Consider the following 19,994-nt stretch of genomic DNA (forward strand, 5'->3'; position numbering starts at 1 on the left):
CACAGCACAGGACAGCAGAGGTGGCTGGTCCTCCTGAGGCCATACCATCTGTCTCTGCAGTCAGAGGTGACGCTTGCCTGCTGTACCAGCCCAGGGTATGTCCAGGAGGCCAAGGTCATCAGATGGTCACGCAAAGCAGCTGCTGTTGTGACCCACAGAAGCCTTTTGGAGATGGCTGGCAGCCAGAGCTACCACTGAGGGAAAGGATAAAGGGCTCTGAGCTGGACCCCATGGCCAGTTTCTGTCTAGGGTGCTATGGTCCCTGGTAAGGGGCAGTCTGTGGGGTCGGGCAGACCTGAGCTCATTCCTCCTCACCTCCTAGCCGTGTGGCCCCGAGCCAGCCTTGCTTTTTGTTCTCTCCTTGCACTCTGGCTGACTGAGGGGCTGTACAGCATGTGTAGCTATAAGACCTTCACCTAGACATGGCCATCTTCTCCCAGGCAGGACAAGGGCTCCGCTCCTGGTGCTTGACCAACCAAGACACATAGAGTTCACCCAGCGTGCCTAGTTCACATGACAGGCCCAAGTCCGGCTCTGACTCCCAACCTAGCGTTCCTGGTCATATTCCAAAGGACAATGAGGGTGATCTGTGGGCATGGAGATGGGGTACATAGGGGGCGGCGGCAGCCCAGTGTTGACCCCACAGGTCAGCAAACACTCCCATAGCAGGTACTTACCCAATCCGTGCTGAATAACCTAGTCAACATTTAGGTGTGTGCATGGATAGATGGATGATTGGATGGATATGGGCAAATGGCACAGTGGGAGGGTTACCTAGCTCTGGTTTGTCCTGGATCCCAAGCGGCTGATGTGTGTGTGTGTGTGTGTGTGTGTGTAGCACACTGGCCGCCAGCAATCTCCTTCTTCCTGCTGGCTGAGTCACTGCCCTGGGCTTGTCCCCAAAGCTGGAAATACAGAAGGAAGGAAGACACAGAGACCCCCCAGAACCTCACCATCAGCCTCGTTCTGAGATGAGGAAACTGAGGCAGAGGAGAGTCCTGAGGTGGCCAGGAGCTGTAAGCCCCTACCCCTGCCTAGCTCCCTCACTGCCACAGGGGGAGGCTCAAGCCTCCCTTGCTGGGTTTCTGGAAACTGGGGGTGGGGTGGGGCCAGTCTGCACACGTCTGATTCCCGGAGGCCTTGTCAGTCATCCTGAATCCTCCACGTGGCTCCCGGGAAGCCCTGTGGCCTCTGCCCAATGAAACCCCCCCTCTCCCCACAGAGACTCTTCCTCATTCTTCCTTTCCTCGCAGCCTCTCTTGCCCTCGTCCAGACCAGGAGCCCAGCTCTGCCTCCTGCGACCTTGGAGGTGGTCCCCAGCCTCTCTCGGTCGCCCAGCCCCCAGGCTGGGTCCTCGGCTACAAACGGCTGGAGCTCTCTTCTTTCGCCTCTCTGTGGGCCGCCACCCCCACCCTGCCCTCTAGCCCCTTTCCTTTTCTCTCTCTGCCTCGTGTCGTGTACTCTCCCACAGGGAGACTCCCACCCACAGCCGCTCTCTCCCTCCTCCGCCCTCCCTCCTCACAGAATGCCAAGTCTGCAGCTTTTGCGCGACCTTGAACAGGCAGCAGCTTGGAGCTTGGCTGGGAGAGCCCGGGAGGGGCTCGGAGCTGAGCTCTGCAGGTTGGGTCTCGCTGGGTGGGACTGCGCTGAGCTGTCCCCCGCTCTCCCCTGTTTACCTTGCTGTATTTCCGCCCGCTGGCCCTTGCCATCTTCTTTACTGTTTCCTTCTTGCTCGCTATCTTTATGGCACATCCCACTGTTCTAAGCCAGTCGCAGGGAGGCGGAGATTCTTGGCTTCTGTGTTTAGAAACGCCCGGACCAGGCCTGGCACACTGCAGTTGCTCAAAGCCAGGCCAGGGACAACACCGTTCACTGAGCGGTCCCTGGGCGTCACAGCTCTGTGTGCCTAATATCGTGCTAGGACCCTATGGGAAGACGGGGAAACCGAGGCACGCAGTAGCAGGCCGTGGAGTCTAGAGCTGAACCCTCGGCGTTCTGGGTCCTTCCTCCTGTCCCCGTCTCTCTCCAGCCTGGGGCGGCAGGTGCATCTCCCGCATCCCCTGGAGAAGCAGAGGGTCAAGCAAACGCCCCCGCCCAGGCCTCAAGGCCATCCTCAACCCGGCCACCATGAGCTCAGCCCGCGCCCACCGGGAGCCGGGGAGGGAGAGAAAAATGAGTTTTCCCGGCGCCCGGTGGCGGTGTCAATTGATCGCGCGCGGGCGGGGGCGCGCGGCGGGCTGGGGGCCTGGCTCGCAGCTGCCGGCGCGCAATTATCGGGAAAAAACCCGGGCGGCTGCGGCGCTGAAATTAGTTATCGATCCCCCGGCGGGGCCGGGCTCGTCGCTGACGGCTGCAGACCCCGGCCGGGCCCGGGGGCGGGGCCTCGCCAGCACTCCTCGGCATCCCCCTGCTCCCGCTCACCCCGCGGTCCATCGCCGCGCACTTGACCGCCCTGTCCTCCTCCGCAGGGAGAGCGTGCCCGCTGGGTAGCCGGGCGCCTGGGAAAGTTCGAGCATCCTGTGAAACTGGGCCTGGGGTCGTTCCGGACTCTTGATGCTGGGAGAAACCTCTGCCCCGCTGAGGCATGCCTGCCTGGTGGCCAGTGGGAACATTTACACAAACTATTCTTTTCTCTCTCTTTTTTTTTTTTTTTTTTTTTTTTTTTTTTTTTGGTCTTTGGAGACAGGGGTTCTCAGTGGAGCTCTGGCTGGCCTGGAACTTGCTCGGTAACAGGCTGGCCTCGAACTCATAAAGATCCGCCTGCCTCCGCCTCCCTAGAGCTGGGATTAAAGGCGTGCAGCACCACCACCGCCGGGCTTATATGAAAGTATTTTTTTCGTTTACACTTACTTGTGTAGTGTGTGGGTGTCACGTGTGTGTCCTGGTGTGCATGTGGGGGTCAGAGGACAACTAGAGAGAGTGGGTTCTCTCCTTTCACAATGTAGGTCCTGCAGATAGAGCTCAAGCTTCTCTATCCACTGAACCGTCTGACTCTCCTGGACATTTATACATTCCGTGCAAAGCACCGAGTCTTGCCGGAAGTGTCTGGAGGAGATGTGACATCTTCCAGATGGGGAAACCAGGCCAGCAAAGGCAGACAGCTGGAGATCAAGTGCGCAGCTGGCCTCAGCACTCCATATATGGCTGGAGAATGGGTTAGGAGTGCCTGGCTCTTCAGGGCAGAGAGCCTGGAGGAGCCGGAGGGAAAGAAAAGGAGATGCCAGCTGGCACCCACCTCTGTTCTCAACACCAAGCTAGGAGAGGGAGGGACCAGCCTGGAGGGAGGGACCTGAGTTCCAGTCTTGACCCACCCAGGAGTCTCCATTCTCACCAAGGTGTGAACTGAAGCTAGTATACCTGTCCCCAGGCCTTCTATACTCTTATGTGGAGGAGGGGTGGGGCTGTGTCTCCTGAAGCTCTTTTGGGCACTACTTCGGACCTGCTAGTCACAGCACCTGCTAGTCACAGCACGTGAGTGTGGGTGTGGGTGTGAGTGGGTGGGATTAAAACAACAGAAACAAGGTCTTTCTATGTAGCCCAGGCTAGCTTGACTCTTCCTGTTCCTGCCTCTGCCTCCTGAATACGGGCACTGAACTGCCAGCACTGCACGTTCTCATGAAACAGGAGCTGTTCATCCTGGGTGTAGTGGGACCACTGAGAACAGGCAGCCCCTGCGCTCCCTCTACACTACTCCACATACCCGTGGTGGGTTCAGGGGCCTGAAAGATGGGACTGGATTAGGGTGGGCAGATGGTCACCAGGGAACACTAAGGCCAACTTGAACAGGAACATGTACCTGGGTGGCATTGGGGGCAGGTGGTGCTCAGAAGCAGGCTCTGCCACAGCTAGGGCAACTCAGGGATCATGGGAGGAGTTTGAACAGCAGGGAGGGTAGCAAGGGTCAGTCCTCCTCCTCTGCTGGGAGCCTGTGTTGTCTTAGGGCGTGGCCTGCAGGAAGCCTGGTTGGAGGCGTGGCCTCATGTGATCCCTGAGCCTTTGTTTCTTTTTCTGTAATGTGAGGGTAATCTTCTTCACTACAGAAACGCTAAGGATTTGGAGCTGGGTTTGAGTCTTCCAAGACAAGTCCTAGGGCCTGAGCATAACTGTATTAAATGTTAGGTCTGGGGATACAGCTCAGCTCGTAGGCCTGATATGGCAGATCCTCTGGAGTCCATCTCCCGAGCAACATAAACCTGAGGGTGTTGTTGCTGTAATCCCAGCACTTGGGAGACAGAGGCAGGAGGATGAAGAATTTAAGATCATCCTCATCTACAGCTTCTGGCCAGACAAGGCTACAAGCAATCCTGTCTGAGAAACAAACAAACAAACAAACAAATAAAAACAAACAAGCAAAACCAAGTGGTTGCCACAAAGTCACCGTGAGGTCCAGCTGGGTTTGCCTGCCGTCCTGTGTCCTGGCACAGGAAGTTTCCTTTTTCTTCTCTTCCTTCTCTTTCTTTTGGCCAGAGCCTCAGCGCTATCATTTCCCTGGTCCTTTGGTTTTTCTTGAAAGCTCCCAACTCCACCACGTGGCTGCTTGTCCACTACATGGCTGACCTCCAAGCAGGCTCACTGGGCATGGATTTTTCTCTCTCCTCTCCATCGACCTCATCTTGGCAGCTGCTGAGGCTGTCTTTCTTTGAGTCTTTGACACAGGGTCTCACTATGTGACCTGGCTGGCCTGGAATTCACTCTGTAGATGAGGCTGTCCTGGAGCTCACAGAGATCCACCTGCCTCTGCCTCTCAAGTCCTGGGATTAAAGGTGAGCACAACTAGGGCTGGGTAGATGGCTCAGAGGTTAAGAGTGCCAGCTGTTTTTCCAAAGGTCCTGAGTTTAATTCCTACCAGCCACATGGTGGTTCACAACCATCTGTCATGAGATCTGGTGCCCTTTTCTGGCTTGCAGGTGTACATGCAGGCAGTATAGATTTTAAAAAAAAGTGTGCATCACTAAACCTGGCTGTGATTTTCCTTTTGGATTCCAATAAAATTGTCTGTGAGCTTCAAAACTAAGCAAAGCAGAAAGATACACCTAACTCCTGTTCCCAACAAGTGTATCAAGTGCACTCAGCCACCTGCAACTCCTGTTCCCAGGGATCTGATGTCCCTCTTCTGGCCTTCGTGGGCCCTGCACTCACAGATACACACCCACAGGCAGACAGAAAAACTGAGGATAAAATAACTAAGTCTTTAGATTTTTATTAATAAACCCAAACTCCACCGAGTCAGTCAATCAAACAGGCCAATGGGCTGGTCTAAGGGGCAGGTCAGCTCTCTGCTCCTCTCTCAACTTCCCTACAGTGGGGGCTACAGAGCCGGCTGGCCCTCATGGTCCGACCTCCTCTGGGACAGAAGTGTCAGCCACCCTGCTGGCCACAGCGGCCCTGGCCTCTTGCCAGAGGGAGACAGGCCCAGAGGGACGGGTGAAAGAAACGTGGGGTGAAGGGGCTGTTTCTTCTCCCCTCTGGAGAGTGGGAAGAAATGGGGAGTAGGCGTCCCTCCTGGCCGGCTGTCAGGAGAGACAGAAAGGTGAGGAACAGGCTGGCTTGGGGGACAGCGCTCCTGGTTTGGGGCAGGCAGTGGTGTGGTTCCCGGTGGGGATAGTGTCAGCTCCCACAGATGAATGCCTGGGGCAACCATCTGCAGGGCCGAGAGCGTTCCCAGGAGTGCGCATGGAGAATGTCTGTGCTGAGAGTCAGGGTGTCTCTGTGGTGCAAGGGCCAAGCCTTGTGCTCCTGGGGGAGTATTCCGAGGAACTGGAACATGCAAATCTGGAGACAGGTGTGAGGACACGTTTGTCTCTGCAGGTGTGGTGGGTAAGTGCCTGTGTTTGTGACATGATGGTACCTGTTTCGGGTCTATAGGTACGTGTGTGTGCGTGTGTGTGTGTGTGCGCGCGCGCGCGCGTGCTCGCGCACCGTTCCATGTCTGCAGTGCTCAGTGTGGGTTGGCATGCCTGTGTGCACTTGTGTCCAGAGGCACCTGTGTGTGTCTTGCATGTGCCTGCGTGTATCTGCAGGTACTTGGGCTTCAGGCTGCATTTCTGTGGGGGTGACTGCTTCTGTATGGGGGACGGGCTTCCCCATGGATGCACACAGATGGGCGGGTGTGCAGCAACCCACATGCCTGTGTATTGTTTGTGTGTAGCGTCATTGTCTCTCTGAGCGCCTACACGGTTTCCCGTAAGTTCTTGGGTAGTTCTGCACACGTGTACTGTATAGCTACTCGAGTTGCACAGGTGTTTCTGGGTGTGCTACTATCTGTGTTTGCCTCCCAGTGCTTTCAGAATGCACACTCATGGGGGGCACAGCACGCACACTCATGGGGAACACGGCACACTCATACAAACACAGAACATTCATGGGGGGCACAGCACACTCATGCAGAAGAAAGCATTCTCCTTGCTTCTGCAGCACTTGAGGGGACAGAAAGGACATGGCAGGTCTTGGCTGCCCGCTGCTGGGCAGAGGATGCTGAGGAGGAAGCGGAGCCAGCAGTGTGGCCAGCTGCCCCTCGCCCGGCTGGGGTTGAGGGAAATCGTTTCTCCCTCTGCCCAGGCATCCGGGGCTGGCAGGGGCAGCGGACAGCAGGTGGCCTGGAAGAGCAGGCTGAGGCTTTCCAGGGCCCCTTGCCAACAGAGGCTTTCACGGGCCTCCGAGCTCTCAGGGTCCACTATGCACCTTTTGCGCCTGCCTCTGGGCCTCTGCGTGGAGCATCCAGCGCCCAAGGCCAAGGGTCTGGCTTCTCTTAATGTTTTCCTTGTTCAGAGCTGGACAGCTAGAACCGCCTAAAGCGTTAGGTCCACGTGCCTGTTTTCTCCCTCCCACTCTCCTTCTCCATTTCTCCAAATCTCCCTCTTTATGTCTATCGCTGTCTTGATAGTCCCATGCCACCCTCCCCAGGGTTGGACCATGAGCCTCTGGACACAGTTCTTCATCCTCTGAAGACTTTGAGTCACTCAGCACCCTCTGTTCCCACTCAGAGTCCCTCCTGATCACCACAAGGATACCTCACCAACCTACTAGCTTCCCTCCGAGCAGCCTTCCCCAGGGACCTCTGCCTCACCTCCTTGGTTGTGCCTTGCTTGCCTTGCCTCTGAGGACTGACTGGTAGACTTTCTGGCTTCCCTGTCTCCCTTCTACCTGTCCATGAGAAGGACAAAAGCTGCTCTCTTCCAGACCTCTCTGTATCCTAGTCCCACTTTCCCCTCCCTTTCCATCCTCCCCTCCCCCTTCCATCCCCTTCTGTGCCTATCACCTCATCCCTACTCTCACTTCCCAGCATTCATCAGTCAACTGTTCTCTGTATAGTGCCTGGGTCAGCCCTGCCCTAATGCCTTATGGGAAGAAACCCAAATCAACCTACTGGACTCAATGGTACCCTGCTCCCTTTGTGTGTGTGTCTTGAGGCCACTTGTGATAGTCATTTTATTTTATTTTTTACTTGTTTATTTACTTTAGACAGAGCATCACTAGGTCCTGACTGGCCTCAAACTCACTATGAGAACTCGTAGAGATCTGCTTGCCTTTGCCTACCAAGTACCAGGATTAAGAGCCCCACTAATGATCCATCTTGATTGTCAACTTGACTTGATTGAAAAGCACCTAGAAGCTGGGCGATGTGGCCCTCGTCTGTAACCTCAGCACCAGGAGACAGAGGCAGGTAGATCTCTGAGTTCGAGGCTAGCCTGGTCTACAAAGTGAGTCTAGGACAGCCAGGGCTACACAGAGAAACCCCAAGTTGAAAAACCAGGAGAAGAAGAAGAAGAAGAAGAAGAAGAAGAAGAAGAAGAAGAAGAAGACCTAGATTAGTAATTACACACCTGTGGGAGAATTGGGGTAGGAGGAAGGTCCAGCCCTGTCCTTAGTGACATGGGAGAAAGGAGAAAGGCAGCCTGGGTACTGGCTGCCTCTCTCTCTGCTTCCTGGCTGCTGAGATGTGACTTTGCTCCAGCAGGCTCTCCACACATGGAGCCTGAGGCATCTGAAGCCACAAGCCAAAAGAACCCTCCTGGTTTTAAGTTTTGTTTGACACAGGAAGGGCATGTGGGGTAGGGTCACTGGGGCACTCAACGTGGCGATGTGATTCTCTTCTATTTTATTGGGGAAGGTCTGGAAATACAGAACTGAGCGTGGTGCATCCCTGTCGTGCCCATACTCAGGAGGCAGAAGCATGAGGAGCACAAACTCCAGGGGAGCCTGGGATACATGTGCAGATCCTGTCTCCAAAAATTGATGGTCCACACCTTCGGTCCCAGCATGTGAGAGGCGGAGGCTGGCAGATCTCCAGTGAGAGATCAGCCTGGTCTACAGTGAGTTCCAGGACAGCCTGGGCTACAGAGTGAGACCCTTTCTCAATAATTTTTAATTAATTAAAAATAAATAACTAGAGATGGGGCTGGAGAGCTGGTTCAGTGGCTCTGGGAGGAGCTCTTTGCCAGCTGCAGATAGTTTAAATCTGAGGAGTCTTGAGAAAGAATAAATGGCAGAGCCCAGAGAGAGAAAGGTGGGCTCTGAGGAAGAAGAAGGCTGCTGGTGCTTCCTCGTTGCTGCTCCTGGTTGCTGGAGACACAGTTGGATGAGAAGTTGGAGCCATCCTGAAGCAAAGACTGGACTTCCCACATGGAACCTGAGGACTCTAACCAGCAGGAAGCAGCTAAGAGAACTCCCCTCCTCCCCACTAACCTTTCTCTCCTACCTGGTGTTGGGGTGTTGGAAGGGATTGGGGTGAGGAAGGGAGGAAGAGGCATAAAAAGTTGAAAGTAACAGCAACAACAGACAGGCAAATGTAATGACCTAAAGCTGATTCTCAGGATGCACAAGGCAGAAGGAAACAACCGACTCCCGTGCACTGTCCTCTGCTTTGTGGGGACATAGCACCACGTGCACACAAACACACACAACAAACAGACAAACAAATAAATGCATGTAATAGAAGATTTTTTAAATGCTAAACCCTTTGGATTGGGACAATAGGAAAAAGACCTTGAGGCCAGTTCTTGAGAACTGGCCAAACCCCATCCATAATAGGGTGGGGGATATGAAAGAGTAAATTCGTTTGAAAGACTTTCTATTGAGGAGTAAGTGCCTCTTTGGACTCCCTTCCAGCACAAGAGCATCTAGGAGTCTCCACATTTCTTTACTGTGCTTGGCTACCCAAGCCCTCAAAATCTCCTGCAGCCACGGTCTAAGAGAGCCCAGCAACATTCAGTGGAGGCCCAGACCTTGGTCTCATCCACATGGACTGTTTGGCAGATGTGCAAGCTGTAAGAGTTGTGGGGTCACAGAGGCTTCTTCTCAGCCTTCAAAGGAAAGCCAGTGAGTTCAGGAGGTGTTAGTCCTCGAGTGGGTGATGCAGAGGGACCTCAGGATGCTGGAGATGCCAGGAATGTGGCTTACCTGCCAAGGAGCCCACAAGCAGCAAGTGGAGCCAGCCGGAGAGAGAGTCATGTGAATTAAGTCAAAGGCCTGGTGTGGAGCTGATGAGAGCTCTGATGCCATCGCATGCCCTGGATGGAAAATGGCACAATTTAATAACTCCCCTTATAGATTTTGTTTCTCTTTGGTCCATGCCTCCCTGTACTCTCCCTTTCTGCTTACCCTGTAATTGTATACAAAAGTATGTAATTTACTTTTTTTTTTTTTCCTAAAGATTTTATTTATTTGTTTACTGGCTCTTTGAGACGGGATTTCTTTGTGTAGCCCTGGCTGTCCTGGACTCACTTTGTAGACGAGGCTGGTCTGGAACTCACAGAGATCTGCCTGCCTCTGCTTCTCTGAGCACTGGGATTACAGGCATGCGCCACCACACCTGGCAAGATTTATTTTATTTTCTATATGATTTTTATATATATATGGGAGAGGCACTTGAGTGCAGTTGCCCTCAGAGGTCAGAAATGCGAGATCCCTGGATGCTAGAGTTCCAGGTGGATGCTGGGACCCGAACTCGGGGTCTCTGCAAGAGAGCTAAACACTGTTAACTGCTGAGCAGTTCCTCCAGACCTAATTAATTGTAATTTCATGTGCATTAGTGTGAAGGTGTCAGGTCCCTTGGAATTGGGGTTACAGACAGTTGTGAGCTGCCATGTGGGCACTGGGACTTGAACCCGGGTGAGACAGTGCTTTTAACCACTGAGCCATCTCTCTAGCACCCTTACAGATATTTCCCTGGATTTGAACTTGAACTCTGAGCCACCTTAGGACTGTTGACGCTGTGGGGACTCTGGGAGAGGTGCCGAGATTATTTGGCGTTTGGCTCACAGGATGGACACGAGGGTTGGATGTTGGGGTTTAAGGCAGTGTGTTCAGGTGTCACGTTGGACGGGTAAGCTTGCGATGTTCATTTTGATGTCACTTGGCTGGACGGAGTGATGAGATTAGAAAAGCCTATCTCTGTGAGGGTCCTCCCGAAGAATTAAGGAGGCATAGCTTCTCTGAATGTGGGTGGCCGCACAGGTTGATAGATAGAGTAAAAAGGAAAGAAAGAGAAAAACCTTAGTGAGCGTATTCTCTCTCTCTGTATTTCTCTGTTTCTCTGCATGTGTCTCTTTCTCTCTGTTCCTTATTTAATGATAAACTCAGCCAGGAGTAAAAATAAGTAATTCTTGCATTTAGTCGTCCCGGAAGATATTTTGCTCACAGCTGTGTGACACTAACACACCACTCAGGTAGTTCTTTCTGCTCTGCCTCTTGAGTTGTTGATGTGTGTGGTTGCTTGAATGAAAATGTCCCCCATAAACTCATGTATTTGAATATCTGACCCCCAGCTGGTGATTTTGTTTGGGCTGCCTAGGAGGCGTGGCCTTGCTGTAGGAAGTGTCACTGTGTGCAGGCCTTCAGAGCTTCAGGCCTTGCCCAACTCCTGGTTTGTTCCCTCTGTTTCATGAGCAAGATGTGGGCCCTCAATTTCTGCTCAAGCCTCTCCCCCTACTGCTTACTCCCGTGCTGTCCTGCCATGATGGACTCCTAGCCACTTGGAACTGTTAGCTCAAATAAACCCTTTCTCCTGTAAGCTGCCTTGGTCATGGCGCTATACTGAAGCAATGGAAGGTAATGAATACACTGTGTCTGGGGCTCTGGCCTTGGCCCCCTGGCTCCCCCAGCAGTGCCCATGGCACCTATGGCTTCCCACACTAGTTTCAGTTCTGTTATCTCTTAAACATCAATATTCATCATGCCTGCCGCCCTAGGCATCTCCACCTAATATCTACGGTCACACAAGTCCTTCCAACCCTGAACTCCTCCAACTCCTCCTCCATGCTGGCCTTACAAGGGAACATAGCCCAGCCAAAGGCATCTAGTCACCCTTGCCTCCTGCTCTCCCTCATCCCGCCAATCACTGTCTGCACTCGGGGTTGGTTGAGCTTCTGGGAGGTGGATTTCATTATGTAGGGAAAAAAATCTGTAATGATTTCTCCCCAGTTGACATTTCTCTTTCTGCTCTCCTCCCGGGACTCCAATAACACATGTGTCAAATGCTTAGGGTGAAGTTGTTGCTCCTTCATGCTCTCCTCTGCATTCTGCTCTTCCTCTTGCTTCTCCTCCTTGATATTTCCCCACTGGCTTCATTTTGCATAATTGTATGTGTTATGCTCTGTCATTAATCATACCCCATATACTTTTTAACTCAGACACTGTCAGCTCTAAAACTTGAATTCAGGGCTTGGATGAGATGGCAAGGTGGGTTAGGGTGCTTGCTGCCAAGGCTGACGCCCTGAGTTTGACTTTTAGGGTGCACGGGATGGAAGGAAAGGACTGACTGCTATAAGCTGTCCTTTTGTCTTGTGTTTGTTCTTTGAGACAGGGTTTCTCTGTGTAGTGTAACAGCATGGGCTGGTACTTTGTATTTGATTGTTACTTTATTTGCTCCCCAAGGTCTGCCTGCTGTCTCTTACTAGCAGATACTCGGGTATCCCAAAATGGTGTTTGTAACCTTGCCTAAGAAATTATTCCCGATTGGCTGATTAAAAGGCCTAAACCTGGAGTGGGCAGAATGGGGCAGAAGAGGAAGGAAGCAGAAAACCACCATGGGTTAATGTGGAGAGAAGCACATGACCGGATTGGCGTGGATGGAGGTAATTGATCCAGATGAAGAACTTTAGCAAGTGTTTTGGGATTATGAGTAGGGGGTAGCCCAGAGAGAGATTATTAGAGCAGATGGCATGGGATGGGGGCTTAGGAATAAAGTAGCTTCAGGGGTAATATCTGCCTTGTCCCAGGTAAAATAAGGTTATTCTCAATCTATCAAGTGTCTGTGTCATTTACTGATTGTAATAGTAGATTAGATAATACCACCATGATAACTATAGGGCTTAAATAAACATTAGTAGACCATACCTTTAAAATAGCTACAGCAGTGTCGCCTTGGCTATCCTGGAACTCACGCTGTAGACCAGGCTAGCTTCAGACTCAGAGATTCACCTGCCTTTACCTGTGCTGGGATTAAAGGCATTTGCCAGCCCCACTGGAGTTGTCCCTAGAAGAAGAAGGAGGAGGAGGAGGAGGAGGAGGAGGAGGAGGAGGAGGAGGAGGAGGAAGAGGGGAAGAAAGCCGGTCTTGTAGTACAATCCTCCTCCCGTCTCAGCCTGCTCAGTCCCTGAATTCCAGAACTGCGACCGTTCAGAATCCTACCCATCTCCTTTTCTTTCCAGGGCACTTTTCCTCCTACATCATATATCTGGCTTTGCTCCATGCTGAGGCTGAGCCCATGGCCTTAGGTTCCACCACTGAGCTACATCTCTGCCATTATTAATTATTATTATCAAATTAAAATTTTATTTTTAATTAATTATTATTTTATCCTGCTATTCATTGAAGGTTGGCCTCAAAGTCAGGCTCCCCCTGCCCCTCTCCTGAGCGCTGGATTGTAGCTGTGTGCAAATGTACTTAGGACTGTCTTTTTTTTTTTTTTTTTTTAATTAGATGCCAGGGACTGCAAATTTTGGACATTTTTGTGTCTGTGTAAACTTCCGACATTGTTCTGGAAAGCAGTTCCTTGGGAGCCAATCTGTCCTTTCGAGTCTTGCTTCGTGATTTCTCAGGCAGGACTCAGATGGTGCTCAGTCAGGGCTGGTTCCTGACCATCCCGGAAGCAAGCAGGGTCTAAAGAGCAGCAGTTCTGTGGGCGGCTGGGGGAGGTGCGCTCAGCCCCTCCGATGGTTCTTACTTTGGCCTTTTAGAAACAGCTGTAGCAAGCCTTCACAACGACTTGACTGGTAAATGCATGTGCCGCCAAGCCTGGCGATCCGAGTTCATCCTCAGAGCTGACATGGTGGAGGAGAGAACTGGCTCCGACAAGCTGTTGTCTGAACTCGACATGCGTGTTACACACACACCACATGCTGGGCAGTGGTGGTGTGCGCCTTTTTGTTTGTTTTATGAGACAGGGTTTCTCTGTGTAGCCCTGGCTGTCCTAGACTCACTTTGTAGACCAGGCTGGCCTCGAACTCACAAGAGGTCCTCCTGCCTCTGCCTCCTGAAGGCTGGGATCACAGGCATGCGCCACAACAGGTACAAGTACCGCAACATTAAAATCACTGCTCGGGGCTCAGTCACACGGGCCGCACGAATGTCAGCCCCTGAGTTTGGGGAGAAGCCTGGCTTAGCAGTGAGTCTGCTGCGGCAGCAGAGACAAGGGCTCCCAGCAGCCAACCAGCACCTAACTGGCTGAGGTTTAGTGAAAGGGGTTGTCCTGAAGAGTGATTAAAGAAGACATCTGACCTTGACCTCTGGTCTCTACAGGCACCCCCAGACTTGCACGAGTATCCATGTGATCAACACTCAACACAAATGGGCACACTCCACAGGCTGTCCCACATAGACACTAAAATAATTCAATTAATTAAAAAAAATCAACACAATGCCATGCATCATATACTTCTTTTTGGCCAAAAGTGAAACATTGGCCTCTTGAATCCACTAACCTTTCTCCCACCTCTCAGACATCCAGACCTCATTACCCACAGGCACCTAGGACGTAGGCTCTGGCTCCCTCCAGTCCTCCCTGCCCAATAGACATATGGATATTTTCAGACTGCAGACCTCACCACTCCTCTCCCTGCTTTCAGTCCTTCCTGCTCCTCATCTCAAACTCTTGGCTAGGCCAAGCAAGCCAAACGACCTGTCATCCTGCCAGGGGGTGCTTCTCTTCAGCTGTCTGTGTGCAGAGCTCTGGCCTCTTCTCCAGTCTCAGCAAGGAGGGGAAAGCCCAGGTAAAGTACTTCCTGCTTGAGGGAGGGGAAGAGCCGGTTTCACTGGGGCTCTTTATGCTGAGCCTGCTCAGTGACGGCTGAAGGGAGTGAGAGGAGACTGGTCTCACAGAGGGATGAGGCAGAAGAGGAAGCAGAGGAGGCTGGGACCATGTCGGGACCTGGCCCTCCTCCAGGACTGCCCCAGGCTCAGGTTTCCAAGACAAAGAGGCTGCACGGTGGTCCTTGGTGGCTGCAACTGTCACATGCTTGCCTGCCTGTGTACACCACACCATGGAATGCATCACAAACGTATTTCAGACTACCTGCCTGTGAGCATTAGGAAGCTGAGGCCCAGTGGTGGGGTGACGGGGTGGGGTGAGTGCGTCTTCGGCTTAGTGGCAGAACTTGCTGCAGGCCCAGTGCTGGCTCCCAGTGCCGGCTCCCGGCAAGGACTCTGCCTCTGAGTGTCCTGCAGGCTGGCCTTGTGATGTGGTCCAGGGCTTCTCTCTCTCTGTCTGGTGAACTCCCAAGAGCTCAGAGCCCACCATCAGAGAGAGGAGAGAAAGGCTCACCCTGAAATACTCACCACATGCTTTCTCAGGAAAGGAAGCTGCAGGGAACCCAAGGTCACTCTGAGGTCAGACCCTGTCCGGCCTAATTATTCATTAACCCAACAAGTCAGGGCACTGAGTTAATGGCCTGTGGAGAGCTGGGGAGAATTCTTCCTAGGAAGGCAGAAGGACCTGTAAGAGAGGGAAGCCTACATGTGAAGGAAGGGGGTTGTCATTCATTCACGAGTGCATGTGCGCGCGCATTGTGTGTGTGTGTGTGTGTGTGTGTGTGTGTGTGTGTGTCTAGCAATGAGCTAACAATGAGCAGAGCCCTTGAGCCCTGAGGTCTGGCTGCTGAGAGAACCAACAGATGATTCAGGGAGCATCCAGAGTGGTCCCTAAAGGTCTGTCTGTGGCAGAGGCTGGGCCTGGAGGGGCTGCAGACCCTGCCCTGCCCCGCCCAGCTCAGTACCCATGACGTACATGCTCCATCTCTCCGGGCTGGTGGCAACAAGCCAGCTTCCATCCATGTCAGCGGTTCTCTCCAGGGCTGTTGGTCTCCGTGAACCTCCCTGCATCAGCACATGGCTCCCCCGTCACCACGTTTGTGGACTGTTGTTCAGAAGGTGTCAAAGAGGGAAGCCAGGAGGTACGGGCTGGGAAGAAAGTCCGTCAGGGTTGGGACCCTGGGAAGGACCGAGCGACAGAGTCAGAGAGGAGCTGGGGCCTTGTGCTGGCACCTGCATTGCTGGGACTCGTGGGCTTGGTGGGGGGTCTTGTGTGCTGGGGTGGGATGGAAGATGAAGAGAAGGGGTCTGAAATGGGGTGAATTCTGGGGGATCATGTAGGTAAGCGGAAACAGGAAGAGTTCCAGACTGAGTCCAGAAAACAAGGGTCTCCGTGAGATTGCAATCCCAAGGTGTGGGAATGAAGAAAGGGCTCCCTTGGAAAGCAGGGTGGGGATGAGAGGCACTCTCAGAGGACCCTATGGGGGCTCAATTCCCTGACCTCGGACCTGGGGCACGCCTCATGGGTGCACCTTGGAGACACGGGTGTTCAGCTTGTCCCTGGTGACACGTGAGTCACTATGCCTATTGCTGTTAAGATGGTCACAGGAAATGGGGACCGCCACTCTGGATCATCCCTTCGTCATTTGCTGTTCTCGAACCAGCCAGACGTCAAGGGCACTGCTCATTGTGTGTGTGTGTGTGTGTGTGTGTGTGTGCGTGTGTGTGTGAATGACAGCCCCCTCCTTCACAGGGGGCTTCCCTGAGAGTCTCTGGGGGAAACGCTCTGCAGCTGGAACCCTGACTGTAAGACGCTGCTGAGGAGAGGCTGGGCCACAGAGCTGCTTTCCAGCCCCTGTGGCAGGTGTTGGGGTGTGGCACCTTAGTCTGGGGCTACAGCCTCCTCCCCGCACCCCCTCACCTGCTGGGAACTGCTGGACAGCTTTAGATAAAAAAGGCTTTTACTGAAGGGCAAACAAACTTCCCAGCCCCGGGGTTTGAGAATAGAATTCTGCAGTGGGCACCCCTTCCCGGCCCCAGGCTTGGCTTCAAGGAGCAGTCTTGGTGATGGGGTTGTGCCAGCCTTCGATCTCGTGGGCCAATGTTAGAATCTCAGGTCGGAACCCTGAGAAGGTGAGGGGACCTTGAGTCTTTTGCTTCTCCCTCCCTGGGGCCACAGGGGTCACAGGATGGGTCAGTGAGATGGCAGTTGGAACCCCCAACCCCCGTCTGAGGACAGGAGAAACTCCCGTGGCAGCCTAGGGCTGGGCCGCTCCCCACAGAGGTGGGGGGGGGGCCTGTTTGTTCAAAGCTGAGAGGGGCCGGAGGTGAGATTTCAAAGCCTTCCCCATTTGTTCACCTTCCCTGGGCCCTGGCTGCATTCCAGACCTGAGGGGTTCCTGCCACTGAGAAACCCAGGAGAATCGAGTTACAGCCCAGCTGTGGAGTCCTCCACCTCCCTCTCCCTACCTGGCAAATGCTTGCTTGCTTGCTTAGGCTCGGGACTCAGGGTGGAAGAAAAGGAGACAGACATCATTTTCCAGATAACACCGTCTGGGATTCCTTGAACCCCCAGGGCCTGGGACTGTTGCCACCACTGTGGATCTGATCTCTGCCTAGCCAAAGCTGGTCAGGCTTTGGAGGAAGGAGGTGGGCTGGATTGATTTCCTTCCTGCATAGCTCAAACCGTGCCTTATTTTCTTCATTCACATATTTACTCTTTGGGATAGGATCTTAGCCGGTGTGGTGGCCCACGCCTTTAATCCCAGCACTTGGGAGGCAGAGGCAGGCAGAGTTCGAGGCCAGCCTAGTCCACAAAGCTAGTCCAGGACAGCCAAGGCTGCACAGAGAAATCTTATCTGGGGGGGGGGGGGGGGGGGAATGTCATGTATCCCAGGCTAGCCTCCCACTTGGTAGTAGTGAGGATGACCTTGAACTTTCAATCCTCTTGCTTCCACACTTCCCAGCACTGGTGGTGGCACTGGACATGCCCTGTCCTTTCCCCGTGCTTCACTGACTGATAAGAGGTCAAGCAAACATTTGTGGGTGCATATATCCTTGGGAACCCTGCTGGGCTGAGGAGTGCAGCCCCTCCCCCATGGGCTTCCTTCGTGGAGACTCTTGGCTTGGAGACCAAGCATGTACAGTATGCATTTCAAGGAATAATTGGAGATCCAGACCTGTCTTGTCTCCTGGCAGTCCTAACAGGGTTGTGTTCTGGGTTGACGAGGCAGGAACTTGGTTTAGTAGCACTGAAACAGAGCTATGCTTAGTAGTAGAACCAAGACCTTGAGTTCTGGGTTCAAATTCCCAGCATCTACGTGGTGGCTCACAAAGATCTGTAATTCCAGTTTCAGGCGATCTGAGGACCTCTTCTGACCTTCTCAGACACCAGCCACATGCATGGTACACAGACATGCGTGTACACAAGCACCCATACTCCCCCAAATTAAATAAATAAAATAAATCACAGTACAAAAAAAACCCCAAACAAGTCTGGGTTCAGGTCCCCAGCATCCTGAACTAGTGGGGGGAGGGTGGGAAGGACAGGACCAGCCTCGGACCTTCCTTCTGCTCGGCCTCCACCTGCTTTCCAAATAGGGGTCTCAGTGAGAGGAGGCCCCTGGAACCACTGCCTTCGGCCATGAGGGGCCACGGAGCAGTAAGACCTCTGGCAGTGGCAATATAGCCCAGGCTGGGATGAAAGAGGACCCCTATCCCCCAGGCTTGGAAACAGTGACACTTGACTTGCTTAACCAGCAAGGTGTCTTTCTGGCTCTGAGCAGCATGGAGGCTAAATTCCAGGTCCACAGAGCTGAGAGGTCAAAGACGAAGGACAGACAGCTGAAGTGGGGACACAGAACTCGGCCACACCAGAGAAAGCAAACATTGGGATCCGAGCTGGTTTGTGGGCTCCAAGGTAAGGCTGCCCCTCCTAGGACATTTTCCAAAGCGCTCTTCTCTCTCTCTCTTCTCTCCATCAGCTTTGCTGCAGTGTTTGTTGGTGATTTTGAGACAGAGGCTCATGTATCTTAGACTGTCTCAAACTTGCTGTGTAGCAGAAGAAAACCTTAAAGTTCTTATGTGTGAGTATGTGTGATGTGGGTATACTCATGTGCCCTAGCGTGTGGGGAGGTCAGAGGGAAACCTCAGGTGCTGGTCCTTGCCTTCCATATTGCTTGAGGCATGGTTTCTTATCAATCACCTCTGCGTACCAAAGGCGTCTAGAGGTTCTGCTGTCCCTGCCTCTGTGTCCCTGTGAGAGCGCTGGGGTTACAGGCTAGTGTGCTGCTGTGCCTGGCTCTCATGTTGTTTCTGAGATCCAGCTCAGGGAATTATGCTGTTTCCCAAGTGCATCACCCTTTAGCCATCTCCCTAGCCCTCCATCTTATTATTTTTAAGGAATTTTTTGTTTTTTTAATAATTTATTTAAATTTTTTTAAAATGTGCATTAGTGTAAAGCTGTCAGGTCCCTTGTAACTGGCGTTACAGACAGTTGTGAGTTGCCATATGAGTGCTGGGAATTGAACCTGGGTCCTTTGGACAGTGCTCTTAACCACCGAACCATCTCTCCAGCGCCGTCCATCTTATTTTTTGAGGAAGGGTTTCTCACTGAACCTGGAGCTGAGTTTGAGGTGGAAGTTTCTGGTTCCTTTGGAAACTCAGTTGTGTCTTGTGAGTGTGTTTCTTTGTTTTTGTCCCAAGTGTGGGGTGTGGGAATGTTCCCCCCCACCACCACCGCAGATAACCACCCCTGTGAAAACACATGTAATGTTTGCCAGCTGGACGCTACCTCGTGCGAGGGGTGTGGTTTTTGCGAGCTGGAAAACATCCCCGTGAGGACTGTGAGGAGGGACAGAAATCCACAGCAAGTGGACCCAGACCAGTCTCGCTGCTTTTGCTGGGCGGCGCTGCTGCTGTTGCCCTGCTGTTGCTCTGCTGTTTGACTGGACTGCCAGTGCCCTGATGACTGAGACTGGTAGATCCTTAAGGAACCCAGTGAGACCCTAATCAGCAGGAAGCATGGCTACAGTCCCCTTCCCTACCCATCTACTTATGGTCAGGGCTGGGTGGAAGGAAGGTAAAGGCATTTAACGATATTAAATAAAGTATGTGTTTGAAAAAAATCTAAGCACCCAGCGTGGAGTGCCGAAATGTTATGGTTATTTTTATGAAACTGTTTCTCAGTTTCTCTCTCTTTCTTTAAAGGTTTATTTATTTTATGTATGTGAGTGCTCTATCTGCACGTGCACTTGCAGGCCAGAAGAGGGCATCAGATCACATTATAAATGGTTGTGAGCCGTCATGTGGTTGCTGGGAATTAAACTCCGGACCTCTGGAAGAGCAGTCAGTTCTCTTAACCTCTGAGCCATCTCTCCAGCCCTCAGTTTCTCTCTTAACCCTGCTATCACACAAACCTTTGAGACTCTTTTATATTTGTTTAATAATAAGCTTTTCAACACAATAACTGAGCAGTTTTACCCTCTTAGCTAATTTGGGTACCTCCCAGAAATGCTTGTACCTTGGAGCTTTCCTGGTCCAGCTCCTCTCTCCTGATGTTTCCTGGCCTCCCCGGTGGCTGAATCCCCTCCTTCCTCTTCTAACTTCTCCTCCCCTGGCTGGCAGGAAGTGCAGCTCTATTGTCTCCCCTGCTCAGTGATTGGCTGTTAAGCTGTTTTATTGGCATATCAGGGGACAACTGGGGCACAGTATTTACACAACACTGAGAAGATTCTCAGAACACGGCT

Source organism: Psammomys obesus, unplaced genomic scaffold (assembly GCF_907164565.1).
Source record: "Psammomys obesus unplaced genomic scaffold, mPsaObe1.curated_primary_1811, whole genome shotgun sequence".
Lineage (NCBI taxonomy): Eukaryota > Metazoa > Chordata > Mammalia > Rodentia > Muridae > Psammomys > Psammomys obesus.